The sequence below is a fragment of the Urocitellus parryii genome, chromosome 1, assembly GCF_045843805.1.
Source record: "Urocitellus parryii isolate mUroPar1 chromosome 1, mUroPar1.hap1, whole genome shotgun sequence".
NCBI lineage: Eukaryota > Metazoa > Chordata > Mammalia > Rodentia > Sciuridae > Urocitellus > Urocitellus parryii.
In genome coordinates, this window is record NC_135531.1 from 51,533,984 (window position 1) to 51,554,292 (window position 20,309).

Below are 20,309 nucleotides of genomic sequence, written 5' to 3' on the forward strand. Positions count from 1 at the left end.
AAAAATGCAGAAGTGGAAAGTTCTGTCTGAACTTCTCTCCCACATCTCTTCTGCAGCCTCTCATGTGACAGGTGTCTGGCACTGTATCCAGAGGGGAGGAGGCTACACAGAGAAGCCAAGAAGAATCTCAACTAATGGGCCTTGCAACATTCCCCCAGTTTGTCACCATTAGGTCATGTCTTCGTCTTGTCTCATCGAACTTCTACGTGATTCCATTTTTCATCAAACCTAAGCAGATAAAAAGAAGACAAAAGGAAGTTCAGGGAATTCTAATTTTAAAGTTCCAGGCCTTTCACTCCCCAATCCAGTCTCTCTCCTAGCCTGTCACTACCAAATTTCTGGGAAATCTGTAATCTTAGAGTCATAGTAGATTCATACATGTATCATAATTACCTTATGCACTATTAATTGGCCCACCAACAACCTGATTAAGCAAAAAGAGATACAATATTTTAAGAAATTTATAATTTAGGGGACTTTCCAGCATTATATATTTATCAGATAGATAATGGAGACCAGGTCAGTCTAAGGATTCTGAGAACATCCAGATATCTTAAGCCATCTTGTGGTCACCAGGCTGATATCATTCCTACCTACCTTCCCATACCCACCCTTCACCAAGTTGCCTTTACAAAAGGGAGGTGGTGGGGGTGGGACCTGCAAAAGTGTCTCTCTCACCCTCCAGGTAGCTTCCATTGTCCCTTGAACATGTCTTTGCTTTCCTAAATAAATCTCTGTGTCTCTGACTGACATGTGCTCAAATTCTCTTCTGTTATCTTTGTCAAGGACCCCACTTGTCCTGCGTTGAAGTTTACCTCTCCAGGATCTCCTCAGACCTCTTCCAGTGACAGATCTTTGAGTTTATTTCTGAAGGCTCTTGTATCCTGTAAAAGCATAGATTTCTTATGCTTTTCTCTTACTACTCTTCTTGTCAGTCATGAACCTTGCAATGATTAAGGAAAAGTTTACTCTTTTTTCCCATAAAAATCCCCCCCCAAAAAAAAACCATGCCACACACACACAAAAAAAAAAAATGCCACAAAACTTTATTATAGACTAACTGGTGTCAAGGAGTGGCCACATAGCAAGACATAGTGAAATTTGGAAAGGAGGAGTTTGACAGTCGCTATGGACTTTCTCAACTCTAATATTATATGATCTCTTCTGTTAAAATCTTTCATTTCAGACTCAGGCAAAAATGACTGTTGATAATCATGTAGCCTCTCCATCCTCCTGGGAGCTACACTTGAACAGAATTAAGGACATAAGAAAGAGTTAATTTGCTAGCTGGTGGTGTGAGGCATTTTAGCTCTGGTTGGACTGAATGCAGGAGGGTCTGGAGTCCTTTCCGGCTGCTTCAATTCCCATGGGCATAGCAGCTTTCTTTCCCCTGGAAGGCTGGGCTCACTTTGCTTTCCTGGCACAGGGAAACTTCTGCAAGAATAAAGTATTTGTTGTTAAATCCGCTCTTCCTGCAAAGCCTGTCATTGCTTCCCAGGGAACATCTTTACATCACAAAAGCATCCGTCTCCTTTTAAAATGAATGAATGAATGAACCAAAATGTCAGTGCTTTCATTTCCTTGAATCAAAAGATTGCTTACAGTAATAAAAGACAACCCAGAGTAACTGAGTATACATGAAAGAGGGAGGAAGTACCCAGTAAAGCCTACATGATAAAAGCCCCTTTGGCTGAAAGATAGGCCTGTCTGGATACAAAATTGGCATTTCAGAGCCATATAATTTATGGAAACGGTAGTCAGAAAGATATTTTATCTTGGTCAAAAAAAAATAAATAAATACGACCTTGAGGTCCTCCCTGAGGACAATTTCCTGCTGGAGCTTTCTGGATGATTAATCAAGAGGCTGGATATGAGGTCACCTCTTCAGGTGCTGGATACCTTAGATGGAATGATTACGACCACCACCTGGGCACCACTGGAGTCTGGTCTGGGGGCTCCTCCCCCACCTCTCCAGCCACGGCCTCAGCTGCACTCACGCAGCCACTCTGCATCCAGCTTGACTGGGAATGATTAGCGGGCCTTGATGAAGCTCTGCCCCCACTGAGACTCCCTGGCAAGGCTCTCCTTTGGCGACAGCCCTGTGTGTGCTCCTGGCCCGGCATATGCTGCTGTCATAGCCGTCTGGGGAGTCTGGCAGGAGGTTTACAGCAGTGCTTCAGAACAAGCGGGTGGTTTCTTGGGAGTAGGGGTAGGGGGTTGTCTATACTTAGCATAATTCTACCCAGGGGTGAGAAAATAGGAGAAGTGAAGGGGTTGGTAAAAATGGATCTCAAGTAGTGAGAGAGCCCAGGGGGTGCCTTGGCCCCACTTCCTTGGCCTGGAGTCACTTCAGGCAGATTCATGACCTCACAAGCTTCAGAAGACCCATTGAAATCACCATCCTCATGTACATCCGCAAGACTGGGATTCTAGTTAGAATAAGATATATTCCATGTTTTGTGTAAATATATCAAAATGGATTCTACTGTTGTGAATAACCAAAAAGAACAAATAAAAAATAAAAATAATAAAATAAAGAAGACCCAGCTTCAGTGTAACTTACAGGGGCCTCTTGATAGTCTGAAAAACAGCTGGAAAACAAAGACATCCATCAAAGGAAGGGCCTGGGTAGCAAGTGGAACACTTTCAGTCACTGAGTTTTAAATATGAGGAGACGTGTGGCCACTGGTCACGATGATCCACAGGCACCTTAACACAGGTGTAGTTGGGTAGAAGACAGGAGCTGGTACATTCAACCTGGAAGGCACTTGCAAAATGATCATGGGCATTTCTTTTTCCTTTCTTTTGTTTGGGAGAAGGCAGGGGTGCCAGGGATGGAATCCAAGGCCTTGCACATGCTAAGCACATGCTACCCCGAACTACACCCCCCACTCCAATCATGAGTATTTCTATTTGACAGAGTATTGTGTTTTGTTTAGTTTTGAGATTGTTCCTGAGGATTCCCTATTTGTAGGACCAGAGTTACCCAAACCTCTTGTCTGCTTGGAAATTGAGGGATTATGTTAATCAGTGCTGGAGATGTAGCTCAGTGCTGTAAGAGCCTCGAAGTCCTGAGGTTCTGGGCTCCATCTCCAACACAGGGGCTGAGGTGGCAGGTAGGGGTTAGAATTCTGTTTATTTACTCTTTATTTCAGTCTAACAATTCCATTTTGCACTACCAGAGAGCGGGCTTAAACAGTGCAGTTTCCAGATAGTATCTGAAAGAAAGAAAGAAAGAAATTACAGAAGAGACTAATTTGGAGTAATCTGATCCCTTCAGAAATGGATAAGATCTAAGAAATCTCAATCTATAATGACTTGTGGGGCAACTTGTACATTCAACTTACTCCGAAGTGCTCTCTTTCCTACTGAGTAGGTTTTTGTCTTTTTCTTTTTTTAAACACAAAGCCCTTAACTGTTAACAACTTATTTTTAAATGACATTAGAGTGCCCTTTTTAATTGGTCTAAAACAATCCCTTGCATCATGAAGGATGACTCACTGCAGGACCCAGACGTCCCCTCAGTATCTAATTTCCTCCACAAACACTTAGGTATGACAATGGCTCAAAGGAGCCCAGCGTCCCAGTTATATTCTTTCTTCTATGTTCAATTCAACATTGTTTTGTACTTATAAGGAATTGTTACACTAATCATCTTTTGGCCATAATATAATCCACCTACCACTGACCAACTACAGAAGAAAAATTAAACAAACGTTTTGCTGTTGTTATCCTTCTTTTTCCTAGGGGTTGAGCTTCTGAAGCCAGGAGGTCACTTGGATTATGTATACAACGTTGGTAATTGCATTCCTAGGTTCTCCAAAATGCCACGGCGCTCGCTGGAGTCCAAAATAGCTGTTGCAAACAATGACAATTACAGCCCAGACATTTTCAAACACAGCAGGTTATTGGCTGAGGCTGTGATGGAAACCCTAAAAAATATATAAATATTTTGAAATGCTCTGTAAATCAAACTGATGCCCCAGACTCGGAGAGGGTTGTCTTGAAGCAGCTGAAGTCATTTGGAGGCTGAGAGGCTTTGTTGGAGGGTGTTGGAAAACTTTTGAGCTTGTTAATATTAAGCCCAAATGTCATAATTAAATGATTTTAAAGTTTTCTCTCTCTCCAGGAATAGAGATCACAGTTCTGACTGTTCACTCTCACCCTATAATAAAGGTTCCTACTCTTTAAGAATAAGATTACCAACCCTCAAATCCACCACCCCCACACACACACCACCACTTCCATTGGTTTAGTAATTACAGCATGGGGTGAATGCTGTGGAGTGGAAACTCTGACGAGGGTTCAGAAAGGGAAGCCTGTGGCGGTACCTGCTGTCATCTTCAACTTGTCTGGGTCACAGAGCAACAGCGATGGCTGCTGTAGGGGCCAAAGCCTCGAGAAATGTCATTGAAATGTTTGAGCAGTGTCTGCTGCCCTGGGCCAACCTGTGGAGGGTTGTGATGCCTGCTGTTTGGGGGTTTGTGGGACTAATGTGGGGAGGCTTCTGAGTCTTGCTGGAGTCAGGGCTGAGATAAGAAATGCAATAGTAATAAAATCCCACAGCCTCAGGACTGCCTGCCAGAAGGGCCAGCTCTCACTCAGGATATGAAAGATCCTTCTTTGGATACTGACATGTGAAATGGGAAATTAGAACACAATGCTGCCCTACTGGGAAGAACCCAGGGTGAGTCAGGACAGTTTCTTTGTCTAATGAGTAAACTTGCCATTTTAGGTCAATCCCTCAAAAGTAAGTCATTTCCTTTATTTTATTTTTATTTATTTATTTATTTTTTAATTTTGTGGTGCTGGATCCAGCGGTTCTCTGCCAAAGAGGCATACCCCAGTCCTTTTTATTTTGAGACAGGATCTTACTATATTATAATTCTCAAACTTGTGATCCTCCTGCCTCAGCCTGCTGAGTTGCTGGGATTACAGGCATGCACCACCCTACCAAGCAATTTCCTTCAAATGCTGCAAATTATTAAAACAAACAAAAATCCACCCATATTCTAATTCATTAATAAACATTTGTACCAGGTCCTGGGATACTATACAAATATCAGAAAGACACAGACCCTAAGTCAAGGAACATATGGCTTATGAGAGGAGTAGATATCAAACAAAGAAGAGCTGAGAAATAAATTTACATTTTAACTGAATATAGTATTAATTTATTTACATCATTTTGCTATCTTTTTATTTTGTATGTGGCATGAACCATGTATTATTTTCAGCTTACCAATGACTAAACTGTGAAGGAAGAATATCACTGTTTTTCAGGGATTGGGAAGCAGCAGAGAACATATCTGGTCCAAAGGACATCTTGATTTTTCACTACCCAATGTCCCCATTAAGCTGCTTCTTGACCCTCTGAGAACATGCCCCATGATGGGGACACGTTGCTTAGTGACTGCCTGCCTCTTGCCATGCAGCTCTTATAGGTCTGGGTAGGACATTTTCAGTTGCTTGCAACATGAATCCAGCTCTTCTTCGACAAAAATGGAAATTCACAGTCCAAGTACAGGTTGAGCATCCTTAATCTGAAAATCCCAAATAAAAAATGCTCCGAAATCTAAAACTTTTTCAATGTCAACATGAAACTCAGAAAGTTTTAGACCTTGGAGCATTTCAGATTTGGAATTTTTAGATTAAAGATATTCAACTGGTAAAGGCTATGCACATATTCCAAAATCTGAAAAATTCCAAAATTTGAAACGCTTCTGGCCCTAAGCACTTCAGACAAGGCATACTCAACCTGTAGCAAACAATGGGAAAGGCCAGAGCACAAGTTCCATGACAGACCAAGAAGCTTGGTCTAGCCCATACCAAAGAGGTAGAAAAACCATACTGTAATTTTGGGACAAAAGCAATGTTTCTTGTCTTAGATGATAATTATGTCCCTATTACTTACCTCTCTAGATCAAACCCTGGCAAGTTTAATTTCTCTCCAACTTGAAATTCTTTAAAATATTTAGATAAGCCAGGCAGGGTGGCTTATGCCTGTAATACCAGCTACTTGTGAGCCTGAGGCAGGAGGATTACAAATTTGAAACCAGCCTGGGCAACTTCAAATAAAATAAAAAGGGCTGATGATGATGTAGCTCTGTGGTAAAGCACTCTTGGGCTCAATCTCTAGTACTACCACACACACACACACATACAAGAAATCCTAAAAATAATGAAATATCTAGACAGACACAAAGAAATTAAAATACTGTAAACCAGGTATCTTATAAGCAACAGAAATTTACTTCTGTGATTCCAGAGGCTAGAAAGTCCAAAACCAATATACCAGCATATTCTGTGTCTGCTGAGGGCCCAATTCATTAATGACAGACTTTTCCCCATGTCCTCACATGGAGGAAGGGGTCTTACAGAATGGAACTGATCCCATTCATGACAGCTCCATCCCCATGACTTAATTGCCTCCCAGAAGCCCTTTATTCAGATACCATCACATTAAGAATTAGGTTTCAATATATAAATTTGGGGTGGGCAGCCCAACATTCAGGTCATAGCAAAGTCACCTCTGTGCCAAATATTCTTTGATCCAAGATCTCATTCTTTAATTTTGTCTCCTTGTCATGATGTTTTTATGTGTTTATTGTCTAGTTTAACTGTGTCCACTACTCCATAGTCCCTAACACAGTCTCCAAATACAGCATCATGAGAGAAGGGCTGAGACATGCCATGTTACTGAAAAGGAAATGTATAGGTGTCCAACCCCCACAAATCCCCAGATTTTTTCTAATATTTATATGTATCTGTCCTTGAGGTATTTGGAAGTATATATCTGTCTTAAATTACCATGCATAAAAAAGACCCCACTGATGTTGCCTTTCTTATACCATCTAAACACTGTTAGATATCACAATATATAGACATATTCTGAAAAATATCTACTTGTAATTTATAAGAGAAGGCTGACCCCAGGGAACATTTCCTAAATAATCATTGGATTGTCAGGAAGAGTAGGACAGGTATCAGGAGTTTCTTCTCATGACTCCACTCTCCTTTGCTTAACTACACTGCAGTGTCCTACACATGACTTCCCTCCTAGCTTGACTTTTAAACCCAGGAGCCATCTGTTAGCTGGGTACTGTGACATGCACTTGTCCCAGTTATTTGGGAAGCTGAGGTGGGCAGATGGCTTGAGCCCAGGAATTCAAGGTCAGCCTGAGCAACTTAGCAAGACCCTGCATCAACAAAACAAAACCACCATCTATTGAGAAGATGAGCAAGATGTTACCTCAGGTACATGTCAACATTTGTTTGTTTGTTTTGTTTTGTTTTTGCAGTAATGGGGAATGAACCCACAGTGTTGTGCATGCTAGGCAAGCACCCTATCACTGAATCATATCCTTGGCCCTTGACATGTTCTTTAAATGGTAGTTTAAGGGGCTGCTGCTTTACTCTATGCACAATCCCCATTCCTCATGGAATGGCGTGTGGCTTTGGTCACTTGACCTGCAAGTTTTTTGTTTTGTTTATTTTTTTGTACTGGGGCTTAAACCCAGTGGCAATTTACCACTGAGCTAACATACCCAGCCCTTTTTATTTTATTTTATGTATTTTTGGAGACAAGATCTCACTTGCCCAGGCTGGCCTCAAACTTCCTTCTGCTTCAGCTTCCTGAGTTGCTGGCATTTCAGGCATGTACCAGTGCAAGGTTGATTAGTTAAGATTATTAGAATTGCAAATAGAAATCAACTGGGCCTAGTGAAATAAAAAAAAAAAAAGAAAAGAAAAGAAAAAGATGAGGTAATATAGGATTCAGGAGGATTTTAGAGTATACCAGTGAATGAGCTGAATTTCGCAAGGAACAGGAATTGGCCTCCACAATATTGTGTGGAGCTAAAGTAGTTGAGACTCTTTCTCTGCGGGGCTAGACAGGCCCTTTTTCTCTGACTGTCTCTGTATGCCTGTTTTTTTTTTTTCCCTCCTCTGCATTTAGATCAGCCTTTTCTGCGTCTTGACACAAGTGGCCGAAGATGCCCTCCCTGTGGAACACAAGTTTACAAGTCCTGCAGGTCCGGTCAGACCCAAAGAGAATGGCTGCCTTATTGGATTCCAGTCCTACATTCCCAGGGAAGTTCCACTGGCCCATCCACACCAAAGTCCTACTTGATCAGCTATCACCAAGGAAGCAGGTCCACAAGGAACAAAGCTGGGGTAAGGCTTTCACCAGGGATGTGCCATTCTCAGGGAAGAGAGGCTGAGCTGTCATCCTAAGTCCTTCTCAGTCTGACTTCACCTCACAATGCCGGCGTGTTTCTGTGTTCATGTATTCACTACAATCATTTTGACTTTTGTCTCATCAGATAATCCTTCCTTCTGTAGTGATGTTTCATACTGTTTCCCTGGCTTTTCTATCTCCCCATTTTTATTATCTTATATTTGAACTCTTCTCTATTGACTGACTGTCTTTATTAAGCTCTTCTAGGGAAGAAAGCATCCACGGAGAATTTTCTTCTATTCCATGAATTGTTTCCCCTCACTGTGGATTCTTTATCTGTCTTTGTCATGCTGTGTTATCCTTCATCCAGGGCCTTTCCTATGATTTGCATAATTTCCATGACATTCTTTTCATCTTTCTGATTCTTTACACTGGTGGCTTCATGGGACGTTTGAACTGCTCTGCATATAGATATGCGACTATATGTACTTGTACCCACGTGAATTCTACTTGATCTCTTCCTACTGTATCTGTGGCCTGTCTTCCCTTCAACGTTACAGATCCAGCAGGATTGGATGTTGTTATGTTTGCTTTTCTGTGATGGAGTTAGGATGGTAGGTAGGAAATTAACTGTGTGAATCCTCAGTTGAAGGACATGGGCTGTGGTATCCTTTGAAGATTTATTTATTGGCAGTGCTGGGCATTGAACTCAGGACCTTGGAAGGCTAGGCACCCTTTGAAGATTAAAAAGGAAAAAAAAAATCGTACAAGAGTTCATTCCATCTTTCCTGTAACAGACGATGTTGGCTGTGGTTGTTGATGCGTTTCATCATGGAGCCTGAAATCCATCAGCTTCTGCTAAGATGGACTTTCCTCATTTACTTGTTCAATCCACATCTCTCCTCTAGTTAGGAGATAATAGTGCTGATTTTCAGGATTTGTCAAATGATCTTCTTTAGGACTGATTCTTTGGCACAGGGTTGGGAAACACTCAAAGCCTTGCCAGAATCTTTAGTATATTTGCTTGGAGTGCAGCAAACATTGGATTTCAGCAAACATGCTCCGGGCATAGGCACACACACTGGGGTATCAATGCAGTCACTAGTTGACAGTCACCCAACAGAAGCAATGACCAGCCTGTGGGAATATCCAAGGAAGCAGCACTTATGAGGCTTCAAGAATGGAAAGCCAGGGTCCTACATGGGACTAAGGCGGTGGAACCACAAGCCAGGGCCATGGTAGATAGCTGTAGGACGCCCAAACCAGGAGAACTTAGTTTTACTCGTAGAATGTTATTGAAGCCTCACATCAACAAGTGGGACAGTTAAGAACAAGCTCTACTTTACCGAGAGGGAGCTGAAGCTGGGAACCGATAGACAGGTGTCAAAGGCAGGGGTAGAAAACAGCTCTTGTGACCCCTCCTTTAGGGCTCTTTCTTGCACAGGGTCACCTTGTGCCCTCTTGTTGACCTGTGCTGGGGGATTCTTCTCTCGCTGTCTGCCTCTGCTTCCTGGGGGGACTGCAGCTAGGTTTCTGAGGCATGGGGCTCGGAATACAATGCTGTTTTAGTATTCCCAGGAACAGATGTCAACAACTGTGATCAGGCCATGGCAACACCATCCAAAGCCCATCTCCCTGGAGGCCTGTACCCATCAACAACAATCGTGTCATCTTGGACAGCTGGTCCATTATATTCAACATGCCATGTCTCTCAGGACTGGCAACTCCTCGGAGCTTTGTGTTTTACCCTCTTTGGTGGCATCTAGTGATTTTTTTAAAAAATGGAGTATCTTGCCTCTGTGATTAAACAAGTTGGTTTCTCTCCCCCTCCCCATCCCAACCCTGCCTCTGACTCCCTCTTCTTTCTTTTTTTAGAATCATTCAGTGTATTGACTTTTGCCTTTGCCGATAAGCTCCTTGGCAGCCATGTCTGTGGGGAAGCCGTTTCGTTTTCTGCTTGTTTTAAGTCAATCTAGGCATTTCAAACTGACCACACTCGTTGAAAGGAGGCAGCAGGTCCTGGGGGCACTTGAGGGGGTTTTGAGCCATGTGATCATTTTCAGAGATGGGGCTGTGCTGGGTCAGCCAGCGTCTCAGATGTCGAAGGAGCACAGAGGGGCGAGTCTCTCCCACTTGCCAGGCCCTGCCCATGGGGGCCGCACTGCAGGGACAGCAAGGTATCTGGAGTCTGTCTGCGTCCCTCCAGCAGAGGACACTGAGGGTTAGAGCCATATTCACCTCCTGTTGGGTTGCTTTCCTGCCCCCTTTTGGGAAGGTCTCCATTTCCACGTCACCAAGTTTGTGCCAACTTGAATTCAAAGCCAAAGCCGTGCTGGGCCTTAGAATTTTTTGGATGTTTGGTGGGTGACACTTGTATCAGAAGAGTGCTGCGAAAAAGACAAGAGGTCTGAAAAATGCCTCTCTTGGCTGGGAGGCAGGAAACCTAACCCTGGGGCTATTCGTGCCATATGACCACGGAAAAGCTGACGCACACTGTACAACACAACTTCCCCATCTCGAAAACAGGGATAATCCTGTCAGTCAGAGCTTTCTGAGGGGCCAGTCATGTAGCTCAGTAGTAGAGCGCTTGCCTAGCATGCACAAGGCCCCCAGGTTTGATCCCCAACACTGCAAACAAAAGAACAGCTTTCTAAGTCTTGGGAACTCTATGGTAGATAAAGCTCCATGCTCATCAACCAGGTTCTGGGGGCACTTACAGGATTGTTTGTCTTGTCCCAGAACTTGAACCCAGGGGGGGCTTAAACACTGAGCCCAGCCCTTTGTATTTTTTTTTTTTTGAGACAAGTTTTTGCTAATTTGCTTAGGCCCTTGCTCAATTGCTGAGGCTGGCTTTGAACTTGAGATCCTCTTGCCTCAGTCTCCCTAGCTGCTGGGATTATAGAACCTGGCTTGTGGGACTTTTAAGCCTTGTGATCATTCTCAGAAAGGGGGCTGAGCTGATTATTTATCATTTTGTTACAACTTTTCAACCTGGCCAGAAGTGGACTGTTGGCTGAATCCCATTTCTCTCTTCTTGGACTGAGCACTTGAGTGAGCTAGTCAGGGAGTCAGTTGTCCATCTCTCCTAACAGTCGGACAGATCATCAAATGATATTTATTGAGCCCCCCAGTGCATCTGGCAGGCCACTGGCCTCCCCATTTCTACCTCTGCACTCAGTATGGTAACTAGAAATTAGCAATCAAGAGAATGAGTTGAGATCATCATCTTAGGCAATTTTCTGTCTGGCGAGTATGTGAATCCAGGCCTTTGCCACAGGCCTTTTTGTAAAAACCTTTTCTCATTCCCTTTGTCGGCTCTATAACAAACCCAGGGGACAGCAGCCTGCATTTTGTGGGCAGCAGCAACTCTCATGACTGTACCTATTTTGGTCAGATACTGAGGGAACAGGCAAGAATTCCTATAGAGTTACACTGGGAATGGAAAGATCTGCCCCAGATTTAGCAATTACACATCTCAAATGGGAAGTGTAGAAAAATTCTAAATACTAGAATTGGAAATAAAACCAAAAACAAGGAAGGGTGTATTTATACAGGCTAAGGACACAACGTTTAGGGATTGGGCTAAGGTGAAGTGTTCTTCCACTCCCAGTTTGGGTATCTAGTCTGTCTGAAGCAATGGCCTTTCCCCTCAATGCTCTGACAAGAGCCATAAGCTCATGATGACGGCCTCTTTTCACTTCTCTAGATAAATTTGGGAGAAAAGAATTTCCCAGATGGCAATAGGAAAGACAGAAGAATGAATTGGACATAATTTTCCTTTGTTCATAGATGAATACACAACCAGTGTAACTCCAAATCATGTGCAATCGCAGGGATGGGAAGTTATACTCCATGTATGTATAATATGTCAAAACACATTCATGTCATGTATAACTAAAAGACAAACAAGTAAATAAATAGAGAATTTCCCAACACAATCTCAGACCAGTTACCCTCAGCTAGGACCTACTTACCGGATTGGGAAACCTGGAGTGTGACAGGGAAAAAACCCTCTACCCAGGGCAATGCTTTCAGAAGGCATCATCCTACTGAGGGAAGTACAAGAAAGGGTTCTAGAGAGAGGAGAAGGCAGAAGAGGATCACTTGTCCACTGGAATATGAGCATTCCAAGGACGTAATGTTAACGGTCCTCTTTTTGTTCTTAGTGTAGATGTGTCCTCTAATGCACGGAACTGAGCATCCAAAGGGGAACTCCTCTGAGCAGAATCTACTGAGCCCAAGCCAATCTCATGGATTGGAAGAAGAAAGGCTCAACACCAATGGCCAGGAGGAGGACAGCTGGCCACATTTGCTCACATTCCATTGGCTACACACAGTGAAGTCAAAGCTAGGTCTGAAGTGAATGGGGCAGGAAGTGATCTCTCTCTCTCTTTTTAATATATCTTTATTTTGTTTATCTATATTTACGTGGCGCTAAGGATCAAACCCAGTGCCTCCCATGTGCAAGGCAAGCATTCCACCACTGAGCCTCTACCCCAGCCCCAGGAAGTAAACTCTTTCATAGCAGGGGCCACTGAAAGTCATGTGGCAGTGGGCAAATCTGAGGAAAGAAGAGACAGCGGAACTGACAGTAAATTCTACTGCTGCCTTGGGTGGTGACCCACTTTTGTAGTGGAGAAAAGCTGCTTAGCTCCTGGGGCAGTCAGGAAGCAAGGGCCAGAGGAAGGGCCACAGGGAAGGTGTGCCCTTCCAGGGGACATCCCTAGTGACCCACTTCCTCTAACCATGTCCCACCTGCCTACAGTTACCGCCCAGTTAGTCCAGTCCAACTAGGATAGACTGATTAGGCTACAGCTCTCACAGTCCTATCTCTTTACCACTGAACATTCCTGCGTTAATACGGGAACTTTGGAGGGACACCTCACATCCAAATCATAATATTCCTCAAAAGCTCACATGTTGAAGGCTTGATCCACAATGCAGTCATGTTCAGAGGTGGAGCCTTTGGCAGGTGATTGGATCACAAGGATCCTGAATTCATAAATGGATTAATCCATTTATGGATTCATAACTTAATGGGCTGTTGGGAAGTGGTAGAAACTTTAGGAGGTGGGGTCTGTTCACAGAAAGTCAGTCTTCGGGGGTGTGCCCTGGAAGGGTATATTTTATCCCTATCCCCTTTCTCTCTCTCTCTCTGGCCACCATGATGTTCTGCTCTACCATGATGTTCTGCCTCACCACTGGTCCAGAAACAACAGAACTAAGTGACTATAGATTGAAACCTCCGAAACAATTAGCCAGAATAAGTCTTTCTTCTGTAAGTTGATTCTCTCAGGTATTTTGTCACAGTGACAGAAATTTAAGGTCTTTCTCTTTTTCTCTTTCTTCCTTTCATGGTGATGTAATATATGTGATATAAAATTTGTCATTTTAATCATTTTTAGCCTATAGTCCAGTAGAATTAGGTATATTCACACTGTTGTATAAACACTACCACCATCTATCCCCAGAACTTTTTCAGATTCTCAAACTGAGACTTTATGCCCATTGAACATTCACTTCCTCTTTCCCTCTTTTCCTGGCAAATACCATTCTACTTTCTTGTCTCCATTTATTCGACTGCTCTAGAGAGCTCATAAAAGTGGAATAATGTAGCAATTTGTCCTTTGTGTCTGGCTTATTTCACTTAGTATGATGTTGTTAAGGTTCATCCATGTTGTAGAATGTGTCAAAATTTCCTTCCTTTCAAGGGCCAAATGATAGTCCATGTATATGTATACCATGTTTTATATATCCACCACCTGCTGATGGCTGCTTGGGTTCCTTCTACTTTTTGACCACTGTGAATAGTGCTGCCATGAACATGGGAGTAAACATCTCTCTTCAGTCTCTTCTTGTGGGTGTACACGCGGAAGTAGAATTGCTAAAACAGATGATCATTGTTTTGAAGAACTTTTTCACAGATCATGGACTTCTTCATCTCTCAGGCAAGGACTCCTGCTCTCCATGATTTTTCCCCATTTTTCCCAGGGTCACTGTACCTCTCAATCTGTTTCTATCAATGTTTGGAAGTGTAAGTGAGAAATTTTGGGATTTTTCAAGATTGTTAGATTGAGGGAAAACCGAGTCTACTGTATTGTTCCATTCTGTCATCTTATCCTACCAATCTGTTTCTTCAGTTTTTGCCTAAAAGTTTCATTTGTCTTCTATACAGTCATGGTACGTGCCACAGTAGAGATGGCTTCTACAGTCTAAAATGTTGTTTTAAAATTATTTGCGGGTTATGACATTTTCCATAGCTTCCAAGTAGTAAAAAGTTCATTTTAATTATACTAACAACTCTCACTAGGGTTGCTACAATTCCCTTTATGTAGCAAAGAAGGCCAGTTCTGTGGGTTTGAATACCTTTGCTTTCATGCATAATTCAATAAGGCAGTTAATAAAGATAAGTGATTGTTAATATGCAATTGGGGGTAAAATTATGGGTGATTATTCAAGCTTTTCTCGACAGAGCTATGATATCATTTGGCCAGGATTCTTCAAGTTCCCTTGCAATGCAGGAAGACTTTGATAGTTATTTACACAAGTCTTTGCTCTAAACTTGGATGGAGCTACACAAAGCGTTTCTTAGACTGTAGAGACAGGCTCTGTAGCTCCACAGACCTCAGTATGGGAAATACTCATCAACTCACTCCCAAGCACTGGGATCCAGACTCAGCCACAGATGAGGCTGTCTGAGACCTCTTAGTCTCTACTAACAGCCAGCCTGCTCCACTGTGGCAGAAGCAGCTTGTAGGACAGAGGCAAAAATATTGCAAATTGTCTCTCTCCGTCTCCCTGATGCTAGGGCATGGGCATTTGATTGAGTCCGGGTTCCTGTGTCCCCAGGGGGAAGCTTTCTAGAGGTGTGGAGAACACTCTTTCTCCCTGATGGAAAGTGACACACGAGCAGAAACAGCCTCTCCTATTTACGATTCAGTCTTTTCTGCAAGTGTTCCTGGCACTACTGCCACCATCTTTTTATGAAGGGAGTCAGGGATGCATGGAGGTAGACCTGGGGGAAGATGGAAGAGGACCTGGGACCTGTGGAACCTCCGACTTCACTTGGAAACTGCCCAGCCTTCAGTGTTTGTTTGTTTGTTTGTTTAAGTCTCCTGTTCAGTTTTCTATCTTTGCAGCTAAGTCTGAAAAAAATACATGGAGTAGAAAAATAAAGGTGATGCAGTTACTTCTTTTTTTTCCTTTTTTTTTTTAAGAGAGAGTGAGAGAGGAAAGAGAGAGAAAGAACTTTTAATATTTATTTCTTAGTTCTCGGCGGACACAACATCTTTGTTGGTATGTGGTGCTGAGGATCGAACCCGGGCCGCACGCATGCCAGGCGAGCGCGCTACTGCTTGAGCCACATCCCCAGCCCCATGCAGTTACTTCTACTAAAGCAAAATGTATTCATTTCCTTAGTGCTAAAATGTAGTTTCTTACAGAAAGATGACTTTTATGGTAATAGTAAACTAGACTCTTTTTTAAAAATTTGTCCTTACTTGGCAAGTAAAATGTTAGCCACCTTATATCGATCTTCAAAGTATTTTTGAAATTTTACTGGTCCATGAAATCTGAAAGTCTGGAAAGCACTGCTCTAACTTGAGAAAAACTTGTGCTAGGACTACTGTTCAGAATTGGTTTTTAGGCCAGTTGCTCTCCTCCCTGCCCACCTTTCTACATGAAAGACTTATGATGCTCTTGACTTCCACCTTTTCCTTTGGTTTCCTGCTTCAAACTTTCGACTGAATTATTAGCACACATTTGTGCACATTTTCTCTTTCTCTCTCCACACACAAATACTTTTTTCAGGCATGAGTTCTTTCTTCCTACATGTTCATCACATATATTCACTAATCATATGCTTTTGCCACTTCTTTAGTGGCGGGGCAGGTGGATAGTTTCAGGATTGAACCCAGGGCCTTGTGCATGCTAGGTACATGCTCTACCACTGAACTATTCCCCCAGTCTACCACATTAATTTTATTGCTTTCTTGATCTCTAACTGCCCTATTAACATAAAAAAAAATCAACTGTTTAAAAGCTCTTTGCAGACCTCAGGACACTTCGCTACAGAGAGAACATTTAATTACACATTCTAGTCCACATTGAGCCTAGTGACAGTGAACTATTAATTACTAATGGTTAAGGCTGGGGATTTTGCAATGGAGTTAGGGACTGAAGGGGAAATTTGAGAGAAGTTTCTCTAACCGTTGTAGCTTTTCATGCTGATTGCAAAGCAAAGAAGGGCTGAAATCATCAGCATGAACAAGGCAGTTGCACTGAGTCAATGTTGACATGCGTGGCTGAGGCTCAAAGAAGCCAGGATCCACAGGGGCCAAAGAAGGAAGATTTATTTTCTCCATGAGTTACTTGTTTATAGCATTCTTCTGAGCTCTGCAAGCAGAGGGTGATGCTGGATGTCTGGCTACGTAAGTGTGACTTCAAGGGAGGAACCAGCCAGGCAATGGTGGCAGATGGTTGTTTTCCTGTAAATCCTAGGCCTGTTAGGCTCAAACCTGCCTGTGGGCCAGTCTTCCCACCTAGCAGCCTGTTTCCTCTTCTGTAAAATCAATAATAGCTGTTAAGATAAAGGACAAAAAGCACCTACTAACCCACCTGCAATAGAGCACATAACAAGTGCTCATTAGCTGATATATACAATTACTAAAGTTTTACCCAGCTTTGGTGACAGTAGAGAACAAAGAGTTTTACAATGAAAACATGAATATTTTATTAATAGAAGTGTAGTACTTTTCTAAGACCTTACCTTTTAGGAATACATTCCAAAGTATTTAATGATACACAATGTCTGCTTAAATTGAGGTGTATCAGGAGAAACAGGACTGATCATGTGTTGATATCTGTGGAAGCTGGGAGAAGAATGAGGAGGAGTGATTGAACTGTTTAGCTACAAGGGAGACAGAAGTCTTTAGGGATAAACTCCTATGTTAATATACCTTCTGTGTCCTTTCTTTTTGTTTCAACTAAAACTTTCTGGAGAAACTTACAAAGAGCCAGCCAAGGTCACAGTTTTTCTGATTCATTCTTTTAAAGTGTCCCTCACCTTTATAAAGGATATTGTCTTAACTAAATACATAATTTCTCACCCTTTTCTTCATCAAGACTCCCTGAAAGGATTTGGTCTGTCTTATCTGCCCTTTTCTCCTAATCAGTCATCATTGAGTTATGAAGCTGATGGAAAAGATCAATCCGGTTAGAATATTTGTGGTGGTGGTGATGCTGGTGGTGTTAGACATTACTTTTAAATGGAAGTTTTCTTCTCAATCCTGATAGAAAATCAACTCCAACAGTGTCCATGATCATAGCTGTTACTGCTAACTTTGGGTAAGAGGAATTCCTGGCCACCCACAGAGCCTTTCAAAAGCTTTTTAGGAAGAGAGGATATAAATTTAAAATGATTTGGATCTTTCAGGGGAAACAGATTTTAAGAAAAAAATTTTTAGATGTTTGAAAAACTTAAAAATTGTGAATTTTAAGGGAAATTCCTGCAAAAATGTTGGGAAATAATGTTTCATTTGTATCTTGGTATATATACATATCTCTTATTTAAAACCACTGAGAAAAGTTTTAAACTTCAAAGTTAGATAAATTAGGGAGTACTTATCCTATTCCAAAGATCCACTTTTAGAATTCCTTACAATGCTGGCGTTCTCCCCATAGGCTTAAGTACTTGTTTACATATCATTAACCACTTCCTGGAAATCTCTTGGAGGAAAGCAGGCTGCTGAAGAGACACTGCTAGAGAGTCAGTTGGTACTTTGAGCTAGTTAAGGATCAAATGACAGGCTTATTTTGGAATTATCATGTAAGTAAAGGGGACATGATTCAAGCTGCAGAAATGGAACCCACATACACTTGTGCAGAGTGGGGCACATCTGCAAGGTAGGGGTCCCTCTGACCCAGGGTGGAGCCAGCCCAGCTCTGAGCATTGACCCTTGGCAGTGGTTTTATTAATGTTGCTGACAGATCTTGGCTAATTAGCCCTTCTAGAAGAAGGGTGTTTTCTCCGGAGACTCTGGGAAGGCGAAGGTGGAATTAGCTGCTTGCTAGTTTCTAAGGTCTGGGAAAGTGGATTGGCTTCCTGGGCTCAGGGGTTACTCAGTCCTTGTGAGGTCCAAGAATCTTTTTTCACCCTGACAGATAACATGCTATTTAGGTGGTGCGGGTTCCCACTAATTTTAGAATTGGAAATAGCAAAGCATTTAGCAAAATGTTGTACTATATGAATTTTACATTGAAGTTATGAAGCAATGCCAGTAATTTTAGACTAAACCTTGGCACGTTTTGTATTCAAATGAGTGAAAGCCTTCAAAGTAGTCTTTTTCCCAAAGCATATTCAAAGTTCCTGTTATCAATTTGTATATTACATATTTGGGGCCAAAATTATTTATTTATTTTGTAGTTGTGTATGGACAGGATGCCTTTATTTTATTTGTTTATTTTTATGTGGTGCTAAGGATCAAACCCAGTGCTTCATACATGCTAGGCAAGCACTCTGCCACTGGGCTACAGCCCCAGCCCCTAAAATTATTATATGCTAATTACTTTCCAGTTGTGGTTTTGAGAGTTTGGGCTTTTTCAAAACTCAAAAGTCAAATCCACCCGACCCTGGGAGAGAGCCTCAATAAGCAATTTAAAAATTCTTTTGGAGTAATGATTTTATTATGAGAATGAGTGCAGGTTGAACTCTGGTAGTTACATGAAGGAGGCAACATTTATTTGAATAGTTAAATTCTAATGTGTTGCTTTTAAAAGCCAGACATAGGGAATCATTTGTACAAATAATCTCTCAATGCAATTAAGTATGGGATTAAAACATTTTCCTTCAGTGGAAGCCTCCCACATTGTTGGGGATGTAAGATGTTATTACATCTTCCTGATCCAATCTGCGTTCACAACTTCAAATCTGAATGTGGTACCAGGTTGTTTTCTTCATATGCTTTCATATGTTTTCAACATATGCCTTTTCAGTTTCAAGATATTTGATTTCTCGATTTTGTGTCTTTTCTGTTCTGAAGTTTAAAACCACAAATCAAATTATTTCTTGCCATTGGTCACTTGTGTGGTTGTTTATTTAGTATGTCCAATGATGCTTTGGCATGCCATTATTTAGACACCTAGAATGGTCTCCTTGGATACCTTTTTTTTTTTTAAAGAAAGAGTGAGAGAGAATGAGAGAGAGGGAGAGATAGAGAGAATTTTAATATTTATTTTTTAGTATTTGGCGGACACATCTTTGTCTGTATTTGGTACTGAGGATTGAACCCGGGCCGCACGCATGCCAGGCGAGCACGCAACCACTTGAGCCACATCCCCAGCCCCGGATACCATTTTTTTAAAAGTTGGGATATCATTCTTTTTTTCATATTAATTATAAATACAGAGTACCAGGAAATGGTTTTTATTCTAATAATAACACACATGGTAAATAGGAACTAAAGTGCTATTCATTGATATCAAATTAATTTAAATGATTTCAAAAATTTCAGAAAAATACCATAATCAATGATATTGAAGGAAGGGGGAAGAGCCTAATATATGCTTCAATTTGGGAGCCACAAAACTGGCTTATGAGTGTATTTAAAACACTGTGTGTCTTTAGGCTTTGTCTTTCCTTCTTCCCAGTCTTTTGAGTGACCTGGCTCAGGGAAGAGTTGGGGCAGAGGGCAGAGGCACACATCTTGCCAGGCTGAGTCCAGCCAATGCAGCTGCTAGCCTGGGCATGAGAGTGGGCGGCCACCTGTGGCTCCCAGAACAGCTGTTTGGTCCAGGGCCAGCCAAAGTCCCATCCTTGTGTGGAGGCAGGAGGCCAGATGGGCGGCCAGTACATTTTGGCATAGGCTGAAAGAACACCTGGTTCCACTCTGTGGACCCACCACAGAAGGTCAGAGAATGTACTTGCTAGCGGCAACCTGATGGCCCAAGTTTTCAAGTCCCAGTGGCCCTGCCGAGACTGAAACAGAGAGAAACCCACCTCCTTCCTCACAGCTTATCCTGAAGCCAACCTGGGAATCATTCTGCTCCAGTTATGTTGAAATGGGTCAGTTAGGCCTATGGCAATGGCAATGGTGTGGGACAGGGAAGGGCTGTAGGATTTACCACAGGGTGG